At 32.3% G+C, this 27825-nt stretch overlaps 2 protein-coding genes across 2 annotated transcripts in view; one reads left to right on the forward strand and one right to left on the reverse strand.

Moving 5' to 3' along the window:
- The window catches only part of LOC114328363 (histone-lysine N-methyltransferase 2D-like), a 797359-nt gene extending 788479 nt beyond the window's left edge, over nucleotides 1–8880 (reverse strand). Inside the window, exon 1 of the mRNA XM_050655649.1 lies at nucleotides 8719–8880. The gene's annotated coding sequence lies outside the window, so the exon portion shown is untranslated. The remainder of the gene's footprint in view (nucleotides 1–8718) is intronic.
- The window catches only part of LOC114342188 (D-2-hydroxyglutarate dehydrogenase, mitochondrial), a 201249-nt gene that overhangs the window by 66243 nt on the left and 107181 nt on the right, over nucleotides 1–27825 (forward strand). Inside the window, exon 2 of the mRNA XM_050655653.1 lies at nucleotides 17043–17110. The gene's annotated coding sequence lies outside the window, so the exon portion shown is untranslated. The remainder of the gene's footprint in view (nucleotides 1–17042; nucleotides 17111–27825) is intronic.

Here is a 27825-nt window from a genome sequence, read left to right on the forward strand (position 1 = left end):
GGTAAAAATCAACTATGACCTTCGATTTCGGTAAATCTCCATTCATTTTCACGAAAATTGGTGAGCGGATTTTGATGCTATCAACTTTTTCTGGAGCTCATTTTTAATAGGTATTTCTAAGTACTTTGACAAGTATTTAGTACCTAAGTGTTATAAAATGCATCTCTTTCCCGTTATTTCAGCTTGAATCCTTAGATTTGAATAGTCGCAGAAACAATATATATATATATTTAATTACCAATAACTTACTTTAAATTAACACTAAAGAGTTTTTCAAGTAAGCAATTTATTATATTTCTTATTAGCTTCAATTTTAGTGATGAACACTTTTTTGTAAAACCTTACAGTTTTTGAGTTATTTATGAAAAATAGCTTTAAAGCATGCATTTTCTTTCACAAAAATTAAAATATTTGATCTTTAATAACTCAAAAAGTATTGATTTATTTTAATAACATTATATAACAAATTTTGCTTACAATTTGTCCCTCTCTCGATTTGTGGGGTTATTTTTAATAAAGTAATTTTCACCCCCGAGAAGGGGTGACATATACCCCAGGTTAAAACCCCAAGTTGTTATTGTTAATTCGTGGAAATGAATGGAGATTTACCGAAATCGAAGGTCATAGTTGATTTTTACCTTCAGTGACTGCACTATAGAAAGAAAATGGCAATTCAATAATTGAGATGCGTATATTTTGCAAGCTCATAAATTATTAAACGATATGTAGTCGCCAAATAATTAATTTAAATTATTTTAAGTACAACTCTCTCTTAAGCCGGGAATATGGGATGGTTTTCTTACGAAGGGGTTGTAGCTCTATAATCGAAAGACGCGTGATTTAAGAGTTTATTCTTAGAATATAAGCTATACGAATTAAACTACTATTAACTTTTTTGTAAAAACTTCAGTGATTTACGAAAAACCGCTTCATAACATGCATTTTTTTCACGAATAATTAAAATCTTTGATCTTTAATAACTTAAAAAGTATTGACTTATTGTTATTCTGAAGCTATTTCCTTGTGGCATTTTTATAATTAAGTATTTTCTATTTTGACAATTTATTTTAATTCAATAATTTATTTTAATAGTATTTTATATTTTGACAACGAAACCCGATTTGGGCTTCGAAACGTTAATAAATTCATTTTTTAGTAAAATTGTGGCTTATTTCCCATAGAAAATACTTAATTATTGACTTATTTTGTTAACTTTATATATTAAATTTTGCTTTTAATTTGTTCTTTTATTGATTTGTTTGTGCAGTTATTTTTAATAAAACAATTTTCACCCCCGAGAAGGGGCGGTATCCACCCTCAGGGTAAAGGCGCAAGGTGGTACCATGTCACCTTTGTTTCTTGACAATCCTCTAACCACTGACCAATTTTCGTGAAAATCGATGAAGGTTCACCGAAATTGAAGGTAATCGTTGATTTTTACCTTCAGTGACTGCACTATACAAAATAAATTGCAATTTACTGATCTAAATGCGCGTAATTTGGAAGCTTATAAATTATTAAATGATATGTAGTCGCCAAATAATTAGTTTAATGCATTTTAAGTACAACTTTCTCTTAAGCCGGGAAGATAGGGTGGTTTTCTTGCGAAGGGGTTGTAGCTCAAAAATCGAAATGCACGTGGTTTAAAAGTTTATTCTTAGAGTATATAAGCTATAGGAATTATATCCGCAATACGATATATTTTAAGTTTTCTCAGCATTTTTCTCTTAAGTTAAATCAATTAAAGGGTTGTTTGGGGGTGAAGGGGATGAGCTCAAAAATCTAAACTATATAATTTCAAGAGCTCATAAATAGCTCGTAATTCTGCCGCAAAAACCGATTCAATATTCCTATTTTTAAGTAGTGGGGGGGGCTGACTCAGCCCCCCCCCCCACCAAAGTATCAAATTCCTGCTCAGTGGAACGAGCTCAAAATTTTTAGTTTGCGGAATATGAGAGCTCATAAATAGCTCATAAATCAGGGCTATTTGTTTTTTGATTTTTGCAAGTGGGGGGGGGGCAGCTCAACACGGGTGTTAAAATGACGACAGAGAACAAGTTTTCGTCGTTGTCCGATTGAGAGCAGCACTAGTTAGGTCTCTAGGCTAGGTATCCCGTTTTATCCGACTATCCCGTTTTATCCAACTCTCCCCTACTTACTATTATTATAAAATATCTTATTCCCGAGGAAGACAAATCCAAAGACACAAAAATTATAATAAATAATACATTTACTAAAAACACTAATATATCCTTTTAATGACTTATTGGCGCTGACAGCGCTGATACATACATATCTTGAAAGATTAGCAACGAACTACATACTGTCTGTGTGCGCATGCGCCCGGTATTATAAAATTTCACTCTCGATCGTAAAGAAGTATAACTTCAAAAATAATACATATATAATTCTGAATGACCAACGAGACAAACAGCTTCACCTCCTCAACTTATTCAGTTAAAGATTATAAAGTGTACACTCATAGTAAAAATAGATTACTTGAGAAAAGCACTCTGCCTAAACACTCTGCACTGTAGTGATAAATTGTAATAAATATTGTGAAAATGTTGAAAATAAAAGTTTCCAATGTTTTATTGTTAGTAAAAATGTTCAGTACATCAAATTATATAATAAACTTAGGTGCATAGAAATCGGCCCACTTAAAAATTTGGTCATTTTTGATGTCTCATATTTCCTAAACCTGTTGGCCGATTTAAGTGATTTTTTGAACATGTTATAGCACCATTCTTTAATAATACCAGTGTAATAATATTGTTGCTAAACAAGTAAATTTTCATTGTATACCGGGCAAGGGCGGATCCAGGCAAGGGGCCATGGGGGTCATGGCCCTCTCCGAGAATTTAAGAAAATATAAATTTAAATATTTGCAGTTTAAATGTTTTAGTTTAAAACACATATATATATGTACAAAACAGGGGATAAATATATTTTCTGGACTAGAATTGAACAAAAGGAGTAACGGAAGCTTCAAGAATGACATAGGATATTTTGTAAATAAAAATGTTGATAATTTTACAAATTGCCAATTGTTAGAACGACCTTGCCAGCCATCAAAATCGTATAAATTTCCATACTTTGTACACAAATAGAATCAAAAATAAATGGAGGGATACTTGGGTCACCAGCACTTACAACAAAGGTGTTGGTTGGTACTTTCGCACAGTCAAAGGGGATTGTTTTACAAGTATGTATTGCGTTTTATTTTTCTAATGAAAAATATGGTCGCAATAAAGGGATAACAGCCTTGTCACGAAACTTTTAACATCTTTCGCCAAAATCATGGGTAAAGATGGAGCCTAACAAACCATGAAAAAACATCATACCACAAAGAGTGAGTTCAGGTTGGACTGGATTTTCTACAAAGTTATCGCAACCCACAAAAGTCAGTCATTAACCAGATAGAATCTCGGAGGTCTAAACAGATACAAGAAAACAGAGCAAGACTACGACCAATAGTAGAGTTTATAGTGTTCTTAGGTCGACAAAATATTCCTGTAAGAGGCCATCGTGATGATGGCTAAATTCTGGATAAAGATGCTGGACCTAGCAATGAGGGGAATTGTTAAGGTTTAAAATCACATCAGGAGATAAGACTCTTAAACAACACCTATCCACAGCAACTTCCCAAGCAACATACATTAGTAGCACTAGTCAAAATAAATTATTGATAACATGTTGTGATAAAGAAATAATTGAACAAATAAAGAATCAGCTTTAAAGTGCAAATTATTACTCTGTCATATTTGACGAAACGACCGACGTATATCCCACGTGGAACAACTTTCTCTAAATTTGAAATACATACACAATTAAATACAACATTCGTGCAGCCTTTGTCAAGTTCATTGACGCTTATGAGAACATAAAATGGAAGAACAAGGCCTGACAGAAGAAGCATTGGGAACAATGGTATTAAACTTGTTGAAAGAACTACACTTCTATCCGAAGAAATGTGTAGGAATCGGTGCTGACTTTAATAATACTTTAATAACGATAAGTTTTGAGTGTCTTTATGGTACTCAAAAGTATGTGAAAAGTACCTTAAAATTCACCATTGTAACCCTAATTTTTAAAAATTATCACCAGACCCCCGGTAACCATCCCCAAAAAAAGTTCATGGCCCCTCCCGAAAACCTGTCCTGGATCCGCCCTTGATACCGGGTGTACCAATCAAACTGTGTTTTTTTCTCAAAGTTCGCATCACCCTATGGAATATTGTAGCATTTATAAAATACTGCAATTAAAACCTAACTATAGCCTCAGGTTTTCTTAACATTCTATTGTTTGATTCATTCTTTTAAATGTTCGATAATAAAAAAGTTAGGTACTTTAACAACTAGACATGTTCTTCATCAATATCAATGGTGTTTCTAAATAAGTGCGACAAACTTTAAGGGGTAATTGTGGATGAAAAAATAATGACAGTTGGCTTGATAAACATATGTCCGCAAATGTTTCGTTTCCGAGATACGGGATGTTGAATTTTTTCTTACAAACTGACGATTTATTTTATTGCTTTAAAACCGGTTGAGATATGCCAATGAAATTTGGTGGGTTTTAAGGCGTAGTTATTGCACATTTTTTGACATACAATTAAAAATTTAATATTCACCATTGGCGTGCATACAGTTCATATTACCCGGGGCGATACGAATCTGGTCACATCAGTCAGGTAATGAGGATTTTGATGTACGAAACTGGTCACACTGGCCAAAAAAGATTGTACTGTCCGACAGGGATCTCGTGAATGGGCGGAGCTTGTACTACGCAGACTGAGAAAACTTTACGGCAGAGAAAGATGGAGTATACTGGAAGATTTACGCTTGAGTTCACGCTGGAGAATCATTAAAATTTTTACAATGTTGTCAATATGTAGATGATCTCAGTAATATTAGGTATTTTTAGTACGATACTATCTAAAGAAATGATATTGTTCCGAAGCTATTTACTTGTGGTATCTTATGAAATTTACTATTTTATTTGGGAATAAGCCACAATTTAAGTTTGAAATTAAATTTATTTGACTTTTCGACTTTCACTTCGGAAATTGTTATCAAAATACAAAACAATAAACTAAACAAATTTTGTTTTGGTTGCTTTATCTGACTCATTCATATTGAAAATTCAGACATATATTATGCCTACATTTTAAAGTGGATGATTTTAATGATATTGTCAATATTTATGACAGGAAAATATAAATAGTAAATTGTTAAAGAAAAGAGATTTTGAAATATGTAATTTAATGATTAAAAGAATAAGGGAAAAATTTTTGGTTAGGTATGATATACAGTGTGAAAAAGCTCTACATAACGTGACATGCTTTAAAGATACACTCCCCGGCAAAAAATTTCGGCACTCAAAATTTTTGATTAGGTTTGACAAATTATATATTTATTATTTTTACTCCGATTTTCAATATTCTTGTATCAGTTTGTAGGTATGGTTCTTTTCATGAGCATTTTCAGTGCGTCACAAATGATAGAAAAAAAGGTAAGTCCGTGATAATATACATTTATAACATTTATTCCAACATGACATTTTAGTTAAATCTGACAGTTGTCAAATTTTATTTGCAATTGGGCATAAAAACAAATCAGTTGTCTTTATTGCATTTATAAAATGGTATTTTCTTTGATTTGTATAGTCTTATAAATTGTACAGATTATATTCGTAGATATATTATATAATTAGTAAATATTTTTTTTTCTATTATAGAGTCATCTATCGACAACTAGAATAATGACCGAATTAGAATAATTACCAAAGTAATCACCGACGTGCCTTTTTCCTGTCATATACAATTTAATGCGTTAGAAAGAAATCGAAAAACTGTGACGCACTGAAAAATGCTCATGAGAAAAACCATACATGTATTGACATCGTTTATTATTATACCGGCAACAAAAAATTTTTGCTTAGTTAACAGTATACGGGGATGAATGGAAGCGTTGTATTTTCTCCTATCTTTAAAAAATTCTGTGAAAAATTGAAGGGCTATTTTTGTTTCATAATCCTTTCGTATTATCTCGGAGGCATCCCTAAGATTTTGCTTTTTTTTTCATTATCCGAACATCTCTTTCTTTGTAAAAGATGCAAATAAAAACTATGAAACAAAAATATTAAGACTATGACTATGAAAAAACTATGAAACAAAATCAGCTTTTCAATTTTTCCACCGAATTTTTTAAAGTTAGGAGAAAATACAACATTTCTGTTCACCCCCATTTAATGCCATCTAAGTAGAAAATACAATACAATATTTAATATTTAAATAAGGTAATAATAATTCATTCATTATATTCACGGTTACACATTCGACAAAAGTATTTTCTAATAAAATTATTTTTTCAATTTAACTGTGGCTAATTTCTCAATCAAAATAGTTAAGGATCTTTAGAAGAAGAAATCAATAAAAGAGAAGAGAAAACGCTACAATAATTGTATACCACAATGAAACAAATTATATGCAGAAAAAAAATACATTTGATTTTTATTAATATATGTATATAATATATTACAATTTATCTATTTATCTTTACAGTTTTTAATTTTATCAGAGTTCTGAAAAGAACTTTTGCATAAAACGAGTACAACTAAAATGAAAAGAAATAATGCAACACTGTCAAAATATCGAGTAGCTCACAGTAGAACATCTGGCGCACGAATGCCTTTACTGGACGTGGCTAAACCCCCACTTTCCACCTAGTTTTATGCGCGGTGACAACTTTATTTCACGAGATCCCTGTCGTACTGTACATATTCTCCCTTATACATTTTAAGTCGTTGCAGGTTAAAACACTAACGTGGTCTGTTTTATCTATAGCACTTCGAATAATTTTTGCTTGTTTTTCCACTATATCACTTTCTGCTTTCCTCTTGCATGCTGCAAGAGGACATGCTGCAGTAACAATTTGTCTTGATATTTTTTGTTTGGTTTCTGAGGGGTGATTATGCTGGCCTTTCACTGAAGTAATAACTAAGTTTTCAATAATGTTCATATAAAATTTGGCTCTGCCCTCGCTGACTCGACATAACTTCAACATTAGAAAACATATTCGCTAACAAAATTTTTTCACTTGTTTGCACTTCAACCTCTATATTGGAACTGATGGATCGCCCGAAAATATTAAATAAAGTTATTAAATATGTACGAAAGTCATTAAATTTAGATTAAAAGGTACTTAGTGCCTACCTAATTAGGGTCGTAGTACCGGCCTTGTTGTGACCACTTTCTTACATATTTATTTGTTACCTGTATTTACCGGAGGGTAAAAGTATTAAAATGTGACCAGATTCATTACGCCCATTACCCGTATGCACGCCAATGGTGAATATAAAATTCTTAGTTGACTGTCAAAACATGCGCAATAACCATCTCTTTAAACCTACCAAATTTTATGTGCATATCTGAATTGGTTTTAAAGCAATAAATAAATCGTCAGTTTGTAAGAAAACATTCAACATCCCGTATATCGGAAACGAAACATTCGTGGACATACGTTTATAAAGCCAACTGTCCTTATTTTTTCATCCAGAATTACCCCTTAAAGTTTGTCGCACTTATTTAGAAACACCCTGTATTGATAAAGAACATGGCTAGTAGTTGTTAAAGTATCTAAGTTTTTATTATCCAACATAAACGAATGAATCAAACAACAGAATGTTAAGAAAACCTGCGGCTATAGTTGGGTTTTAATTTCAGTATTTTATAAATGCTACAATATTCCACAGGGTGATGCGAACTTTGAGAAAAAAAACACAGTTTGATTGGTACACCCGGTATAGGTATACAATGAAAATTCACCTGTTTAGCAACAATATTATTACAGTGGTATTGCTCAAGAATCAGGCTATAACATGTTCAAAAAATCACTTAAATCGGCCAACAGGTTTAGGAAATATGAGACATCAAAAATGACCAAATTTTTAAGTGGGCCGATTTCTATGCACGTAAGTTTATATTATTTATAAATATTTTATCATTGCTTATATTTATATTATGAAACAAATATTTTTCCACAGCCTTGCACAGTTAGTACTTTCACCAGTTTCATTAAAATTTCCGTTGTCGAAAGATAGTTAGTATGTACCATAGATACATCGTAACAGATAAACACAATCGCATACAATGAACCCTAGTAACCGATTCACAGTATGAGATTAGAATGAAACTCATAAAATTAAAACCCAGATGCGCATAAACACTCTTGACGAATAGGTACGGGGACAAAAAACTTGGTCAGCCATGCCTCATCAACATGTATCAACACATGATAAAGCAATCTGCAAATAAAATGCGAGCAAGCGAAAGTCGCCTCTAAGGTCACCTGACCTAACGCCCCCTACCTATTAACTAATCATAACCCTCCTGCTGTTTACAATATGGATTCTGCGTGTTTGTTAGACAATCTCGCATGCAAAAATATGTGATCCCAACTTTCGTGTACCTAAAAAAAGTTAGGCGACGTCTAGACTCTACTATGCACGCTTAGACTAAACTGTACATTCAGCGGAAACATTTGGAAGTGAACGTTCTAAGCGTCACGTGTTCCGAATGAGCCTACCGACCACACCCGTCGAACCAGTTTTCATCGATAATGGACTCGTCCGACTGAACACGGCCCCCTTTTCCTGTTGTTGGGCTTATGGCTGTCTGATACCCAACTGTGACAAGTAAATTCAGTGTTTACTCACCGATTTCCTCGAGTTTTTCGCCCTAAAACCTCTTGCAAATAATCCAAAATTATTAATACAGGATTTCACACATCACTATCGGTCTTGGCGATACTATTTGCACTTGCGCAAATAGATTTTCTACGGTATAGAAGCTATATAGCGTACGCGAACCGTTTGGAGTCTTTGCCCTGTAAAAAGACCCTCTCTCGTTGAAGACTGTCGTGGGATTTTATTGGCTGATAACGCAGCCAGTAGGGTTAGACCTTGTCGGTCGAGTAGAGGCGTGGTCGACAAGTCAGAGTCGAGCGGAGAAGGAGCTCGAGAGGGGGAATCGAAGCTTCCTGAATGAAGAGGTCAGTGGCGCGCCGTGGGGACTTTAGGTAGTAGGGATGTGTTGATTTTAAATTCAAAATGGTGTGTTAAATCGGTAAATACGTTATTCGATTTGAAGATAAAAATATTACATATTTATATAAGTTGGGAAATTTTTTATCAAATATTATATTTACACTGTCAAAAAATTGTCGAATACATAGGTATAAGATAAAATAAAAACTTCTGTAAGTAGCTTCACCGTTTCGTGGGTTCGTGGGTTTTTGCTGACGGGGCATACCTACATATTTTAATTAAAATGATATTAAAATGTATAAACATTCTCAATTTAACCAGAGTATTATGCAGCTGCTGCATTTTCGTTTTGCAAAGAAATTGAGAATGTTTATACATTTTAATTCATTTACTCTTTTGAGTATTAAGGAATCTTTCTTGTTGGAGCTTTACCATGCTGAGTAGATGAGTTGTGAATTATTTAAAATTCTCTCATCTTAATTTTCTCGGCACCTGTATGACTTATAAATTGTAAAAGTCTCAGGAGGTGTAACCAAAGAAAGTATTCCATCTGTTGTCAATCTGGTGGTACGGAGGCGATATTTATTGTCGTTTTCTGCGCTGCTTCGATTGATAACTTAGTTTGTTTAAAATGATATTCTTATCTGATACCTCTATAATACTTCCCATGGCCTTGCACACATTATCCATTATTATGCTATCGATGTTTGTAAAATCTATATACTTATATATAGAAATCTATATGTAAAAAGCAGGTGTACCTATTTCAGTAACGAACTTGACTTCAATTGGCCCTATGCAACTAATTGTCAACAATAAGCCTAGGACAAAAGTTAGGCAACCATTTTAAATACCTTGGATGTTCTTGGATGTACCTTGGATACCTTGGATTTATTTGCCATTTCTTCTTTCGTAATTTCATCTGTGCTAACGTTTAACTGCTGTATTTCATTTTCTTCGTTCATATTTGGTGTTGCCTCGTGTTTGGAGTATATATTTCTTCGAAGTTCCATATTTGTATTTTTGTAATTTCGTATGATAGACCAAGGCGCATCTGTAAAAATATTAGTAGGTACATTTGGACGTTGAGAGGTGACTCAAATTGTTTTGCAGAAATTGCTTGAAAATAACTCAAATAAGAAAATTTGAGTTATCCTCCCACTCAAAAAGGGCCGGAACATTGTTTAAATAATCAAAATGTCAAAAAATTAAGGAAAAATTCGATTTTTTTCTTCGTCTTTTGATTATAACTTTAAAAGTAGGTATTCATTTTAGAGAAAAGTTGTACTGACATAAAAGTTGCGCAATTAAATTTCCTACAATATAGGGGTCGTCCATTAATCACGTGATGTTTTTTTGGCAATTTTTAACCCCCCTCCCCCTTGGTGAGGCTTAAGACCACCTATATCACGTGTATTGGGACATTTCGTGATGTTTTTATGGACCCCTCCCCCCCTTTCGAGCCTCACGTGATTAATGGACAGCCCATAGAATTGGTTAAGAATTTTAAAAATAGTCACACTTGTTGCAAAATAGCAATAATTGCGAAAATACCATAAAAAAAAACAAGTATCTACATATTCGAATTTTACGTTTTTCAACCATTTGTGCTACACTTAGGACCTCCATATTTTATCTAGAAAAACTTTATGATATAGTAAAACAATTCTGTGAATTTTATTAAGATCGGGTTAATATATTTTGCAAAATAAATTTTGTAATCCAGCTTTCGCAAAAAAAATCATTTTTTCAAAATGTTACAGAACTGAAAATAAAGCAGACAGCAAGTTGGATTTTTTTGCATATAGAAGAATACTGCAACTTTCATTTTCAATTTTCAAAATTAAAATCGGTGAACTACCACGGCGTCAGGAATTTTTTTAAAAACATTAATTATTGGTGCTACGCGCAGGACAGCGGATAGTTTGCTCTGATTGGGCATTCCAATGACCTTTGATAATGATTCATACATTTTAATTTTTAGTACATTTCGATATAAATAAATAAATTTGTGTATTGCAAAATAAAAACACATAGTGTCCTTTGAAAGAACACTTTTTTTAGCAAAAACTTTCTATGTATGTTCATATATTTTAACTTAGAGAATAAAAGTTTATTATTTTTAAACATATGCTGTTTAAACAATATTTCACAAATAATAATAAAATTAGTTTGATTTTTGTGGAATTAAAATATTAAAATACAACAAAATATAGAGTAAGAAAATAATATATTAGATAAAGATTGGAAGAAATTTTTGTGGAAATCAACTTGTGTAAATCGATCACCTAATCACCTCTGTCCTGCGCGTAGCAACAAAAATTAATGTTTATTTAAAAACATCCTGACGCCGTGGTGTTTAATCGATTTTAATTTTGCAAATTGCAAATGAAAGGTACAGTACCCTTCTATATGCAAAAAACTGTCAACTTACTACCAGCTTTATTTTCAGTCCTGCTACATTTTGAAAAAATGAATTTTTTTTGCGAAAGTTGGATTTTAAAATTTATTTTGCAAAATCTATTGAACCGATCTTAATGAAATTTACAGTATTGTTTTACTATATCATAAAGTTTTTTTGGGTAAAATATGAAAGTCCTAAGTGTGGCATGGTTGAAAAACGTAAAATACGAACACTTGTTTTTTTTATGTTTTTTTTCGCAATTATTGCTATTTTGCAACAAGGGCGACTATTTTTAAAAATTTTAACCAATTCTCTATTGTAGCAAATTTAAAAACGAAGAAAAACATCGAATTTTTCCTTAATTGTTTGACATTTTGATTATTTAAACAATGTTCCGGACCTTTTTGAGTGGGAGGATAAATTAAATATTATTATTTGAGTTATTTTCAAGCAATTTCTCCAAAAAAATTTGAGTCACCTCTCAACGTCCATCTCAAAACAGATGCGCCCTGGACTATGATGGTGTATTGTGTCCTCAAGTCGTTTTTGCGCAGTTCTTTCCGAGATTTTCAGCATTATCATTTACGTAATTTTTTATCTTTTCTGGCTTGCTTTTTAACTGCTATATTTTTTCTTTGTATTTTCTTTCTTGCGCTTTTTTGCTGTTTCCTTTCGTAACATTTCTTCTTTGATTTTAATTGTATTTTTCTGTTAATTGTAATGTGTCTCGGGTTATACATTTCTTGTTTTCCTTCATCCCAATATGTTTCCCATATTTCCTCCACTGTTTCCTCATTTTGGGGCGCTGCTGTTCAGTTTATCTTAAGTCTTTCTGTGAATTCGAAAGAGCATGTGACTGTGTACATATATCTTTATTAAATTCCGAAGGCTTTTCCAGCAGTTGTCTAATGGTAAGAATCTTATGTAGGTACTGTTGATTTTCTCGATTCAAAGCTACACAATACGTACTCTTCGAAGTTCTCTTCTGCATATACGTATTCTACTTCTTAATTTGGTAAGTATCACCTTGTTTACTATAAAAAATAAAAACCTTATTTTGTAAAAGGTATATGTATTTAAGGGAGGATTCGTAGGTAGGATTACAATTTTCCAACCAATATGGTTGATGTCATGTGATGCCAGGGGTTAATCGGGAAATATTTTTAACATCCTTCAAAATCAGATAAAATAATGTAACCCCAACTGTTTAAAATCAATTTAAGGGTTTTTACCCGTACATTTTGGTGGCTTAAAGCATGTAAACCTGTGATAACACTGATGATGGAATATTGATTCCGAAAACGTTTTGTGATACAGCCCTTTTTAGGGATTTTAAATACATATATACCTTTTACAAAATAAGGTTTTTATTTTTTGTGATTTATGGTATACAGCCAGTAGGTACAGGAATTTTTCCTTGTGATATTTCTTGTTTACTATGTTTAACAATCAATGAAATAGCAAAATACGGTATCTTGTACATCGCCATCGCTTCATGTAGCTGCGTCAACGGGTATCACTATTATTTTTCGTATTTTATTTTTAAAAAACAAAAAGTGAAGTGGACACTGGACACTACTATGTAAAAAAATGCTGAAGCAACAGGTAAGGAGCTTTAATGGATTTACTAAGTATTAATTTTTGATATTTAAGTAAACCTCTAACTGACTGACTATTCCGGCCATAAATCGATTATAATAATTTATTATTTATAAACCTTAACGGGCCTCAGAGATCTAGAGCTTAAAATATCTTTGCTTTAATTATTTTTTATCAAATTATCCAACACTTTTTATTTTCAGTTCTCAATGTTACTTCTTTGTCAATCTTCTGATACGCTGCTCCCTGCTCCTCTGCCTCTTTTTATCTACCTTTGCTTTTCTTTTGTATTGTCTTTCTCGAGAGTACCATTTTCGAGACAAGTCTTTTCCCACTCTTTCGATGTGTCTTATGATGTATCTCATTAGGAAATATCGTATTCTCCGCGTTTTCATTACAGTCGTTAGTTTTGTCTGTTATTTCGTTTACCAGTTCTTGCTCTGTAGATACTATGTATCTATTACTATGTGATAATGTACAATTTGATGGTTTCTTTCCATTACTACTTCCTTTTTTATTTACCAGATCTGTAAAATAATTTTGTCATTGTTCCCCTGGTTCAATTATTAGTATCATACCTACTTATATATATTTTCATCATTTTTCATATGTGGAGAAAGGTCCTATTTCTCCTAGAAAGCTCTAATTTTTTTTAAAAAATGTTCTTCTATCGCTTTTAGTTGCTTTTCAGTGTATTTTCTTTTTTTTGTTTCTATATTGTGTTTGCTTAAATTTTGAAGAATTATTCCTGCAACATACCAATTATAATTATTGTCAATGGTTATTTACGCCGTTATAGACATTTTCGTTTGGACAATATCTAGAATGGTACAAGAGGGCAAACGGTCTCTGGATAATAAAAACAAAGTAGCCTTTTCTCCAAAGAAACCTACCATACACGAAAGTCAACTGTCACCGATTTACCAGAATATCAAATTATTATTCGGCATATACACTTAATTACACGATTTCCATAGAACAGAAAATTGTCGTGCTACCGGTAAAAAATTAAAAAACAACATTGAAAAAGATTTGAACATTAAATCACCAGAAACGTCGCTACAAAGAATTATCCGAAATATGAATTTCCGTTGGAGAAGAGCACAGGACAACAGAAAAGTGTTGATTGAAAAGACGGAAATAAGGGTTTTGAGAATTACATAAATACCTACTTAAGACAAGACTTGTCAAACGTTACAAATGCCCATTATTACGTCCATGACACACACAGTGAGGACGTAAAGATATTCATACATTCAATATTTTCGTAACTAATAATATTTTGACGAACGTTTTATTTTTTTAAATTATGATTTTTTTGGCATGTAGGTATATAATACTAGTGAAGTCATTCATTTGGGTGTGATGACGTACCTAATAGATAATTTTTTTAAATGATAATAGGGGGTCGTGTCGTGTGCTAGTGTGAAAATCTCTATTCAGTAATATAAACATAATTATTTATGACCCTGTATATTTTTTCCAAAATGTTTTTAATAAACATTCGAAATTTTTGACGTTTTTGTACAGTCAGACCAAGAAACGGCTACAAATTAAACCATCGTTTTTGGCGCAGTAAATGTAAGAATATGTACCTATAATATCCCATAAGTAAATAAGTATCTTATGTATCGGTTACGGTACATTTTTTGAAGGACTGCAAGTAGATGGTAAATACCTACATGCCAGAACTTGTTGGTTTTCAAATCCTACATGTCAAAAGAAATGGTTTTGGCCAGATGAAATGCCAGTTAAAAGTGCCGCAGAATTAATTTTTAATAATTAATAATTAATTGTTTTTATAATATCAACCGGCATCTACCTATTATACAAGAGAGGTTTTACATCTTTAAGTCTGACTCTGTCAAATGCATTCTTCTATTCGATATGTTCTAAATGCTTTCTCTGTAATCTATTTTATGACGAATATTCCATCTGTACATGACCTTCCTGTACGGAAATCTTGTGCTTATCTGCTAAGTTTATGAGCTGTTTTATTCGTTTTTGCAAAACATTTTAAGAAACAATTAAAAGATGAGATGAACTAGAAGAACAATATTAAGGTACTATGTAGTACACTTTAGAAGACCAAAAATAATCATATTTTTCAAGAATTTTTTTCTCAGAATCTTTATTAAAAATGAACATATTTTGATGAATAATAATGAACAATACAATTTTTTACATATTAATATCTAGCTCTTAGAGAGTACAAAAAAATATATCTTTTTTCATTTATGCACGTAGGTACACTAATATTGTAGAGGGCCCAAAAGTCGAGGCCTCGAAAATTGATGGCGGACAGTTCTGTTAATCTCAGGATTGGAATATCTGAAACAAAAAAATCGTACTGCATTTAAAAAAGGAAGGTTTCTTACGTGACAATTTACTACAATTTGACCAAAAAATAAATACATATTTTTTAACTATGAAAAACTGAAGGAAAAGGGGCGATTTTTCACAAAAATTTTTCAAATTTCCGTAAAATCTTTTTTTTTGCGGAATTTTTCACTAACGATGGTAAATTCTCACGTAAGAAACCTTCCTTTTTCAAGCGCCATAGATTTTTTTGTTTGAGAGATCCCAATCCTGAGATTAACTGTCCACCATCATTTTTCGAGGCCTCGACTTTGGCGCCCTCTACAATATTAGTGTACAATAAATGAAAAAAGATATATTTTTGTATTCTATAAGAGTTAGATATTAATGTGTAAAAAGTTTTAGGTTCATTTTTAATTAAGGTTCTGAGAAAAAAATCTTGAAAAAATGCTTATTTTTGGTCTTCTCAAGTGTACTAGTACCTACCTTAAAAAATACCCAGTTTGTCTGCTTTAAGGGGGGGAGAAGGGTTATGGTTTGAAATATTTCATTTTTTTATTATTTCAAACAAAAGTGCATACTTTCAAGACTACTCTCTGAAAATTTCAAAATAATCGGAGTAAAATTACTGGAGATACAGCGTATTGAATATCTCTAGAATACCTTCGACTCGCTTCATAGGCGTAACCAGGATGATCCTAAGGGGGGGGTTACAACTACCTAAAAGGGGGGGGTTACAACTACTGGAAGGTCTCTGAGGGCTATGGTGTTAAGCGTATAGAGCTCAAAGTATATCCCAATGGGGGGGGGGTTACAACCCCCCAAAACCCCCCTGGTTACGCCTATGACTCGCTTGGCCGCGACTTCGCACCAGCACGCTTGATAGTGAGAAACGTTAAACAACTGTTCGCTTTCTCTTGTGTAAATTACTTCTCGGTTTAAAAAACATATTACAATGTGCATCACTTTACGATTTGGCAGACAAATAAGAAGATGAAGATGCAGTTGTCAAAACTTTAAACGCATTTTTCTCAAAACTGTTTTTTCAAATGCGGTGGACATTGTAACTGAAAAACTACTCGGCTGATCTACTTGATATTTTGCACAGATTTTCTTAAAACATTTCATGAGGTAACAACGTCGAGATATTTTTCTTTTTTTGTTTATTTTTTGTTCAACAATAATAAATCTGTTGATTTTCACAAAATTTTTACCAAAAATTTCATTTTTTTATTTCTGAGTGATACTAAAAATTCAAAAATCATTAAAAATAAAAAAAACTCGACGTTGTGACTTCGTGAAACTCATAAGCTAATTAAATCTTTTGAATTTTTTGTTTCGTATGATCTAGTGACGAGTTCTGATGTCCACAAAATCCATTTTTTTGTGAGCTGCCTGTCAAAATTTGTCAGCAATGGCTTACTTTTCAATATTTTGGATTGAATTTTTTTCTAAATATTCTTTGAATTGTACTTAATATGTTTATTTAATTTAAAAATAAAATAATTGTACCATAGCTTCGAAAAAATTCACAAAAATGTGCTTGATATGTTGATTTCAAACCAAACCCCTCTTAATTAAAGTGCATCAAACTTTATAAGGACTTGTCGGGATATGTTTCTGTAAGATTTAGTAACCAAATTTATTTTTTTAGCGTTCAATTTTTTTACAGATCGTTACTACTTGAATTGGAAACTTGCATTAAAGGAGAAGCCATCAAGAAAGAAAGACCTAAACACGGTAAGTCAAACACCTATTTTAAAAGCAAAAGTTATATATCTATAGCCCCTATATACTTATGAATCAATGTAGGAACAGATTAGCTAAAAATAAACGTCGATTAACTCTAAACTAAAGGCGCCAGACACCTCTACTAACCTTTTTTAATCAATTGTTTTAGATAGATCCTAATGCATGTAAATTAAATCAATATTATTTGTGAAGTTTTTTAACTCTAACTTAAATTTAAATCCATAAAGTTTAGTATCAGCCAAGGCGAGGAGTTTTTCACTGTTCCTTACACTCCGTTATATTTTTTTATTCTTTCTGGATACTCCAATAAAGGGCCTAGCCGGGTAAGATGATGAAAAGTGCTGAGAAAACTCGATTCGAATTCCATATAGGTCGCCGTTTAGCATATATAGTGAAACTCACTTTCTGAAATTTTTAGCCCCCTAAGTGGTCATGTGACCCACCTAAAGCCTAATTAGGGTTTTTATATTTTTATTTTTTATCTCAGCCGCATCGAGAACTAGCGAAAAACTTTAAATAAAAAAGTTGTAAGCTTTAAAAAGTTCTGTCCGAAAAAATTTTTGTTTTTAATTTTTGGCGGGAAATTTAAATTTTAGAACGATTTTAAAATTTTAAATGAGTATAAAAAAATAACTAAGATATTCGTTTTTACGAAAAAAATATATAACTTGTACTTTTGCATAATATTTCACCTTGAATTTTTTCAAATTTTTAAAATTGGTGAAACGCACCTTTAAAAATAAAAAACCGCATTTTTTCGGGTTTTCTTTCATTTTTTGATACAATTTTATACATATTTTTCAAAAAAGGTAACACCGTCACTGGAATAGGTAAAATACTGAAAAATAATTGGGGTTTGCTTAATAAAACATTTTTGTAGTGCCATCCATTTTCAATACATGGTGGTACAATACGATACAGGGCGTTGAAGAAAACAAAATTTTACACATTTTTTACGATTTTTCCGAAACTACAGGCAACATTGTAATAAAATTTGGCGAGTTTTAAGAGGTAGTTGTTGTGCATTTTTTGACATACAATTAAGAATTTTATATTTATCATTGGGGTGCATTGGGGTAATGGTCTGAACTTTTTAAAGAAAAAAGATAGTACGCCACTGACCTATTTCAAATTAACAATCGTTTTTGAATTCCTCGTTCAATTTGTGACAAAAAATCTATCTTCCTATTTTTTCATACAACGAGCCATTTTTATTCAAAAAATAAAACATCTTACCCTTACAAAGTATTCGAACTTCTAGTAGTTTCTACATCTACATTCATAAACTCGTCGTACATCCATTATAAAAACTAATTCGAATACTTTGGAAGCGTTGAGATATTTTATTTTTTGCAGCAAAACGGCGCGTCGTATGAAAAAATGAGAAGATAGTTTTTTGATCGTAAATTGAACGGGAAATCCAAAAATGATTGTTAATTTGAAATATGTCAGTGGCGTACTATCTTTTTTCTTTGAAAAGTTCAGACCATTACCCCTATGCGCGCCAATGGTGAATATCAAATCCTTAATTGTATGTCAAAACATGTACAATAACTACCTCTTAAAACTAGCCAAGTTTTATTACAATGTTGCCAGTAGTTTCGGAAAAATCGTAAAAAATGTGTAAAATTTTGTTTTCTTCAACGCCCTGTATCTTGAAAATGGATGGCGTCAAAAAAAATTTTATTAAGCAAACCCCAATTATTTTTCAGTGTTTTACCTATACTAGTGACGGTGTTACCTTTTTTGAAAAATATGTATAAAATTGTATCAAAAAACGAAAAAAACCCCGAAAAAATGCGGTTTTTTATTTTTAAAGGTGCGTTTCACCAATTTTAAAAATTTGAAAAAATTCAGGGTGAAATATTATGCAAAAATACACGTTATGTATTTTTTTCGTAAAAACGAATGTCTTAGTTATTTTTTTATACTCATTTAAAATTTTAAAATCTTTCTAAAATTTAAATTTACCGCCAAAAATTAAAAACAAAAATTTTTTCGGACAGATCTTTTTAAAGCTTACAACTTTTTCATTTAAAGTTTTTCGCTAGTTCTCGACGCAACTGAGATAAAAAATAAAAACATAAAAACCCTAATTAGGCTCTAGGTGGGTCACATGACCACCTAGGGGGCTAAAAATTTCAAAAAGTGAGTTTCACTATATATGCTAAACGGCGAACGCTTTAGAATTCGAATCGAGTTGGGGGCACTTTTCATCATCTTACCCGGCTAGGCCCTTTTTAAAAAGTAGATATGAGTAATTTTTCAACTGCTCCTAAAGAGAAGAAGAATCTACTCGTTCAAAAAATTTGAGCAAAAACCATGGTGATTGGTGATCAATATAACTCACTTTCAGAATTTTTTTTTAGATTTTTTAATGGACTCCAAGGCTCCATAAAAATACTTTCGATCATAGGTATTTTATAGATAAATCTACTCTTTTAAAAAAATCTGAAAAAAAACATGAAATGAAAAATTTTAAAATAAATATTAGATCTGGATACCGCGTACAAAACAAAATTGATTAAGAGCAAGCTGAAAATTTGTTAATGTCGAAGTCAGTTAAATATGACATAATGCCCTAGGGCGTTATTTTAAAAAATAACGCCTAGGGCATTAAAATTAAATAACTTGTTAAATACTGTCAATATTGACAAATAACAACCTAAGTAAAACTATGGTTACCACAATTACCTTACGACTATTGCTGGTAAATGTACTTTTTGAAAACTAATTAATTCAAAATTCAGTCAAATTTTTTGCATATACCTAAAGAATAATTTAGTCGGACATTAAACGTTGAAGGCACCACGGGTATTATAGATAATAACGCTTTCGGTCAACGTATATCACTCGGGCCAAAGGCCCTCGGTATATACGTACACCATTGACCTCAAGCGTTATTATCCTTATAATACCCTTGGTACCTTAATAACTATAATAGCTTAACGGTGTCTAGTCGGACAAACTTTGATGTATGGGAACACTGGAACAGGGGAAGTTTTAATTGTGGAACAGGGTAAAAATTTGGAACGCCAGACTACTAAAACGTTCCATGTATTTTGTCGGACAGAACTTCTAATTGATTTGTTACCATTAAACTCTCATGCAAAAATCAGACAGGTGTTTATCACCAACTGGGCATTTTAATGAGTGAAACACGAAGACAGTGGCGGACCCAGCAGGAGCCAGTATCGTCAAGAGGGTATTGGCTAAATTTCTATGAAAAATAAATGAATAAATGAATGTTTTTATAATCTTTATATATAACTTAGTTTGAGAGGGGGGTCGATCGATCCCATCGCCCCTCTCTGGATCCGCCACTGCAAGAAGAACATGTCAAATGACAGGAATAGTGTTGGTTAGTAATAGCAGACTAATTTTTGCATGAGAGTTTAATGAAAGGGTAACAAATCAATTGGATGTTCTGTCCGACGAAATACATGGGACGTTCTCGTAATCTGACATTCCAAATTTTTAAACTGTTCCACAATTAAAACTTCCCCTGTTTCAGTGTTCCCGTACATCAAAGTTTGTCCGACTAGACACCGTTACGCTATCAACAAATTTTCAGCTTGCTAATAATCACTTTTATTGTGGTACTTTTATTGCTTGCTATTAATAAACTTTTATTTGGTACGCGGGATCCAGGCCTATATCACCTCAAAGAGAAAGAACGTAATTCCGTTAAAAACCTTGACAAAAAATTGAAAACCTTGACAAACAATTGTAATAAGTATAATATACTCACGGACAAAAATATTGCATATTTTATCTTCAATTGTTATTATTTGTTTAATTTTAAAATTTGAAATGTTAAGTATTATATTTATTTATTTGATGTATTTTAATTTATTAGAGATAAATAAATGGTTAAAATAGCCTTTATAACCGAATATGCAATAATGTAACAAATTAACAAACATTGCATAGTATATGGAAAGTGTGCTTTGGCAACTTGACAGTTCTTGTTTTGTAGAAATGTCAGTTAGAATAATATGTTAGTTGGACAGTTTTATTTTTCGATTCTGCAGTTTTCTTGCTGATATGCCACATTTAAGCGAGTTAGTGTGTGCTAGAATTGTTACTTTAAGAAATGAGGGTTACAGACAAAAAGATATTGCGTAAATAGCAAATATCCATCAGTCGACTGTTTCTCGTACATAGTAAAGCGATACAATGAGACTGGGGAATACAAACGGCGACCTGCTCAAGGACGAAAAAGATGTACAACGCCAAGAGATGACCAATATTTAAGACTTAATCTTTGCGAAATCGTAAACTTACAGCTCCTTATCTCAAAAATGAATTACTGATCACAAGACAAGTTAATGTAAGTGTCAGAACTGTGACTCGAAGACTTAAAGAGGTTAGTTTGAATCCAAAACGGCCTGCCACAGTTCCACTTCTTCTACCACGACATAAAACTCAAAATTTGCACTTTGCAAGAACCCACGTTAACTGGAACGAACATCAATGGAGAAGAGTTCTTCTCACAGATGAAACGAGGATACAATTATGGAAGCCAGATGGACGTGATCGAGTAAGTATACAGAAGGTCTGGGGAACGTTTCGCAGAATGTAATCTTGTACAAAATGTCAATTTTGGTGGCGGTTCCATAATGCTATGGGGTGGCATTAGTAGGGAGAGTCGTACCTACGGAGCTTATTGAGGTGAATATTCGAATGAATGCTGACTGGTACATGCGGCACGCGGCCATCCTTGAAGCCATCCATCATTTTACTAGGCACATCCTTGAAGAGCATGTTCTTCCTTATGCCGGCTTCATTGGGTATGATAACTTTGTGCTAACTGCTAATGCATGATAATGCCCGTGCACATACTGCAGGAACAATCATACAATATCTTGAAGATGTTGGGGTTGAGGTTCTAGACTGGCCACCAGTGAGCCCTGATGCAAATCCCATAGATATGAGACATCCTAAAAAACGTATACGAGCAAGAAATCCAGCTCCAAACTTAATTGCAGAATTAAGAAATGCTGCACAGGAAGAATGAAATCGACTTCCGCAAGAAACCATCCAAGTTATTCTGCGGAGCATGCCTAGAAGGATGCAGGTAATCATTAGAGCTAGAGGAGGAAATACTAGGTACTAAATTGTTACAATGTTGCCGTAAAAAATTGTTCTATTTCCGTTATTGTTTGTTTTTCTAATTAAACGTTATAAGCAAAATCAGACTATTTCATGAATTGCTCTACAAATTAGTTGTGACTCTGCAATATGCAAGTTTATTGACAATAAATATACGTAGGATAGTCCAGCTCAACTTATTTGGCAATAAAAAGTACACAATTTTTTATAAGGAAAAAGATATAAGTAGGTACATACTTAAAAAATAAACTATGCAATTTTTTTGTCTGTGAGTGTAGAATTAAATTATGTCTATCTATTATGTAGAATTAAAAAAATAATTGGTTGTCAACACTCGAGGTTTCTTGATATAATTTTGGGGATGCGGCTCATCAACAAGTAGGTTTTTCTTCTTTTTTTTTCCACTCCTCTTCATCACCTTTTTCTCCGTCTTTTCTTTCTTCTATTTCTTTGACATCTGCATTTAAAACAAAAATTACTATCATCCATATTTTGAACAATGTTTTCCTTTAAGGGGAATTTTTACTTCCTAAATTGGAAGAAAAAAGACAATTTTTAAAAAAAGAACTATTATGTTTAATGGTTATATTTTTTTATACATTGTTAAAAAAGTTTCGAGGTATACAAAAAAAATGTTTTGGCGCTTTTAGTTATTTTTCACCACTGCAGAGGAATTTTAATTTTCAGACACTTTTCTGCATTCCTGCAACAATTTTAATTCCAACGGGATTCAATTCCTGAGACCTAAAAATAATAAATAAACCTTTAAAAAGTTTTTTAAATGTTTTTTATATTTTTTGCTGCCACCCACCTGCCTCTTGGCAGTTTGAACATTTAATTAAAGCGAAAAGCAATGTTTATTCATCAAATAAACATTTTTCCCGTTTCTGATAGTAGTAAAATGTATTTTGATTTAATTAAATTCGAATGAATGTAAAATGATTTTGATTTAACTGCATTCTTCTTTTTGTGTCAATTAATAATTTAATAAAAAATATGTTTTGGACACCCTGTATAAATAAGTGTTTATATTACTGAATAGAGAATTGAATCACCTTTCAAAAGAGCTAACACACGACCCCCATTTTCATTTAACAAAAATCATCGAGTACGCCATCACGCCCAAATGGATGACGTCACTAGTATAATAGCCATGCCAAAAAATCCTAATTTAAAAATATAAATCGACCTGTCCGAGAATTTCGTCAAAATATTTTTAGTTACAAAAATATTGAATTTATGTAAACTTTTACGTCCTCACTGTACCTACATATACAGGGTGGGCCAAAGAAAAGAGTCCACGTCGATATTTGGCAGTAGTTACCTACTAGATTTTAAGGAAATGACGAAACAGGTCGATTTTAATTTTTAAATTCCATTTTTTTGGTATATACAGTTGAGTCCGCGAGTTTTTACCCGTGCGTCATCATTTAAAGCAGTGATTCCCAAAGTGGTCCAGGTGGACCCCCAGGGGTCCACGAGGGACTCAACGGGGTCTACGTTGGCGTGAAATAAAATGGGGGTTCACAAGTTGCAAGTGGGGGTCCACGAAAATTTTATAGCGATTTGGTATTTATTTAAACAAATTTGCATTTTTTTATTGTAAAATATCAATGGAAAAAATAATATTTTAATAGTAGTGACTCAAAAATGTTATTATAATGCATCATAACAAGTTATTTTGATTAAAAACAAGTTTTTGATCAAATTTTATTGTAGAGAACGTTAAAATACCGTGTTTACATTTTCCTCCATTCCCAAAACACATGTCTTTCGATTTGACTGAAAATTTGCACACAGATAGCCAAAACACAGGACTTTAAGTGGTTAAAAGAATTTGTATCGTTTTACAATACAAAAAAAATACGTGGAATAATATGAGAGTCAAAAATATAGGCGTCTACTGTAAGTACAATTAATTCGGAAAATATCGACCATACGAAAAAAATGGTTAAGAAAATTATAATAATTATTGTAAACACAATTTATTTGAATCAATATCAGTTTCTACCATTTTTGTCGAAAAGTTGAGAATTGCGGAGATATTGAACAAAAACCACTGCTATCAATTCAATCAGGGCTTACGCTCGCGCCTTTACCGCATACGTACTACCTGAAATATTGATTTTAGCAAAAACATGAAAGAGATCAAAATTGTATAAAATTTAATTCTCTCCATTTTTGTATAGGTTCAAATTTGTTGTAAAACTTTTGTTATAAACGAGATAATTCAATAATTATGCTGTAACTGTCACTCTTTCCCCCATAATTCGGAAAATATCGACGGCACAAAAAAAATTATAATAGAATAAATTATAGGAAATCATATTTTCCACAACTTCAGTCCTTACACTTGTTGTCGAAAAGTTTAAATATAGCGGAGATATTGAGCAAAAACGGTTCTCCTTTATTCGCGATTTTAAATTTACACTACTATTGACCCCCTTAAGATTAGAAAAATAGAATCTTGCTTGGGTAGCTCGGCATGCAAGATCAAATGCTAACCCGACTGTACTATATAATTTTGACTCTTTATTGCATGTAACTTTCCTCGTATTGTAAAACTATACAAATTCTTTTAACCATTAAAGTCCTGTGTTTTGGCTATATGTGGGCAAATTTTCATCCAAATAGAAGTATGTATTTTGGGAATGGAGGAAAATGGAAAAAACATTATTTTAACGTTTTCTACGCTAAAGTTTGATCAACACCTCGTTTTCGATTAAAATAACTTGTTATAATGCCTAATAATCACATTTTGGACTCCCTTCTATTAAAACATTATTTTTTCAATTGATAATTTACGATAAAAAATGCAAATTTGTTTAAATAGATTCCAAATCACTGTAAAATCGCTTAAAATGATATTTTGAGAAAAGAAAAGAAGACGAAAAAGACCTTCAATGTCTTATTTCCCCACCCCCCCCCCCCATGTTTTTCATTGGAAGTATGATAAAAATGTAGCAGCGGGGGGTCCACCGAAACCAGTATATTTTTTAAAGTGGTCTACGAGAAAAAATAGTTTGGGAACCTCTGATTTAAAGCATACGAAATAAGTTGGAAATCTATTTCCCGCAACAACAACTGACAGAAAGTGGCTACTGTTCCGATTACGGGTTTAATTATAAAATTTGACGTTATCAAATATATAGAATGTCAAATGTAAGTTTTGCTTCAAAATTTTTGTGCAGAATTACAGCTACATTTGAAGTAGCTTAATAAATTCTTTTATTATTATTGATTAATAAATAAATAAACAATTTATAAAAAAATTCAATAACATATTTTATTTTTGTTATTTTATTCACTTTGACGGAAATCTAAACACAATCATTTCTTTACTATGTGAATGACGTTAGCTTTGTATGTTTTAAATATTTATTGCCAAAATATAATTATTTACCTTAAAATTTCAAAGCCCAATATAAAATTAGTTGTGAAAACAACTGTTTGTGTAATATAAAGAAACTTCAAAACGCAAAAATTCGACAAAAACAGCAAAAAATTCAACTGACTGACAGCCACAAAAGTAAACAAAGCAGAAACGTCAAACAAATTGTGCTTAAAATATGAAAACATACCGAATCGTCTTTTTTTGTACCTATCTCTTTTCAATGCACTGAGTCTAGATAGTTCATAAAAATAACATGTGTTTTTACTTAATAACAAACGGCAGCTGGTTTGTCATGAGTTTCATGCGTGGAAGAGAATGATGCTAGATAAAAAGTATGTGTTTTATCTCGCCAGGTATGAATGACGCACGGGTAAAGACTCGCGGACTCAACTGTATATATTTCATACTAGTGACGTCATCAATCTGGGTGTCATTACGTAATCGATGATTTTTTAAATGGGAATAGGGTCGTGTGGTAGCTCATTTGAAAGGGTGTTCAATTCAGTAATATAAACAATAATATTATTTATACAGGGTGGCAAAAATAATAATTTTTGAATTAAATTAATTGACGCAAAAAGAAGAATGTATGTAACTTATTTAACTCAAAATACATTCTATTGCTGTCAGAAAATAGAAAAAAAATGTTTATTTAGGAAATAAACATTGCTTTTCGATTAAATTAAATGTTCAAACTGTCAAGATGTAGGTGGGAGGCTGTTTGTGATGTAATTTAAGGGAAAACAAATGTTTATTTGTGAAATAAACATTTTTTTCCATTTTCTGACAGCAGTACAATGTATTTTAAGTTAAATAAATTACATACATTCTTGTTTTTGCGTCAATTAATTTAATTCAAAAAATATTTTTTTGGTCAACCTGTATAAATAATGATATTAATGTTTATATTACTGAATAGAGAATTGAACACCCTTTCAAGTGAGCTACAACACGACCCTATTCCCATTTAAAAAATCTTCGATTACGTCATCACGCCCAGATGAATGACGTCACTAGTATGAAATACATGCCAATAAATTGCAATATAAAAATAAAAATCGACCTGTTTCGGCATTTTCTTAAAATCCAACAACTACATACCTACTGCCAAATATCGAGGTGGACTCTTTTCTTTGGTCCAACTTCTATATAAAGTGTCAAAAATTTTTAGTTTACATTCATTCTCTCAGCTTTCTTCTTCCTGGCGGTCTCCACTGAAATATTTGTTTATGCCAACGTTTTTCAGGCATTCTTAATAGGTGTCCAAACCACTTCAATGATCTTCTTTCTATTCTATCTACTACTGTTTCCTCAGCGTTCATTCTTGTTCTTACTTCTTTATTAGTTTTTCTTTCCCATCTTGAAATTCTTAGACTTCCTCTTATATGGTCCATTTCTACGGCTAGTAGCCTTCTTTTCAGATCTGCATTGGGAGTCCATACTTCCAAGCCATAACATAATACCCACTCCACTATTGCTTTGCCCACCCTTTTCTTGTTTTTATTAGAAATATTTTTATCCCACCAAAATGAATTCAAGCTTCACACAACTTGCCTGCCTTTCCGGATTCTCCGCTTTATCTCTGCTCCCCCCTATCCAGTCGTGTCAAACAATGCTCCCAGGTATTTAAATGTATTTTAATATTATGCTTAGGTATTTGGATGCGTCCCCTTATACATCGACTGCCTTTTAAATGACAACCGCAGATTATTATTATTATTATCCCGGTTATTTATAGCGTTCTTCGCCTTCCGGTTCCCAGTTTCCAGCTTCGTCGCTCGTTCCATTCGTCAGGATGAAGATTCCTTCCTCTCTTCCTTCTTTCCCTTGGCGTCTATTTTAGAATTTGTTTTCCGTGCAGAAGCGCAGATCCATGCATTGTTTCCGATTTTCAAAGCAATAATTTTCGATAAATTTTAATAATATAAAACACGTTCTCGCTTTATAAGTTTTAGAACCCAACTGTCCAGTTGCAGCTGCACAGGCTAGGCGTCGAGAGCGTTGTTGTACACAAACGAGTTTCAGCTCAGGTAGGAACCGTTATAAATATAATAATAACTTGGTTTCTATTTCGAAACTCTCAATAAAATTTAAGGACAGTATTTCTATACTAGGGAATGTTTTTACGCAAAAAACCAAAAACCCTGTATTTCTTTTAAATTAGAAAGTAGAAGTCCCTGTCAGTGGGATTGCA

The sequence above is a fragment of the Diabrotica virgifera genome, chromosome 7, assembly GCF_917563875.1.
Source record: "Diabrotica virgifera virgifera chromosome 7, PGI_DIABVI_V3a".
NCBI lineage: Eukaryota > Metazoa > Arthropoda > Insecta > Coleoptera > Chrysomelidae > Diabrotica > Diabrotica virgifera.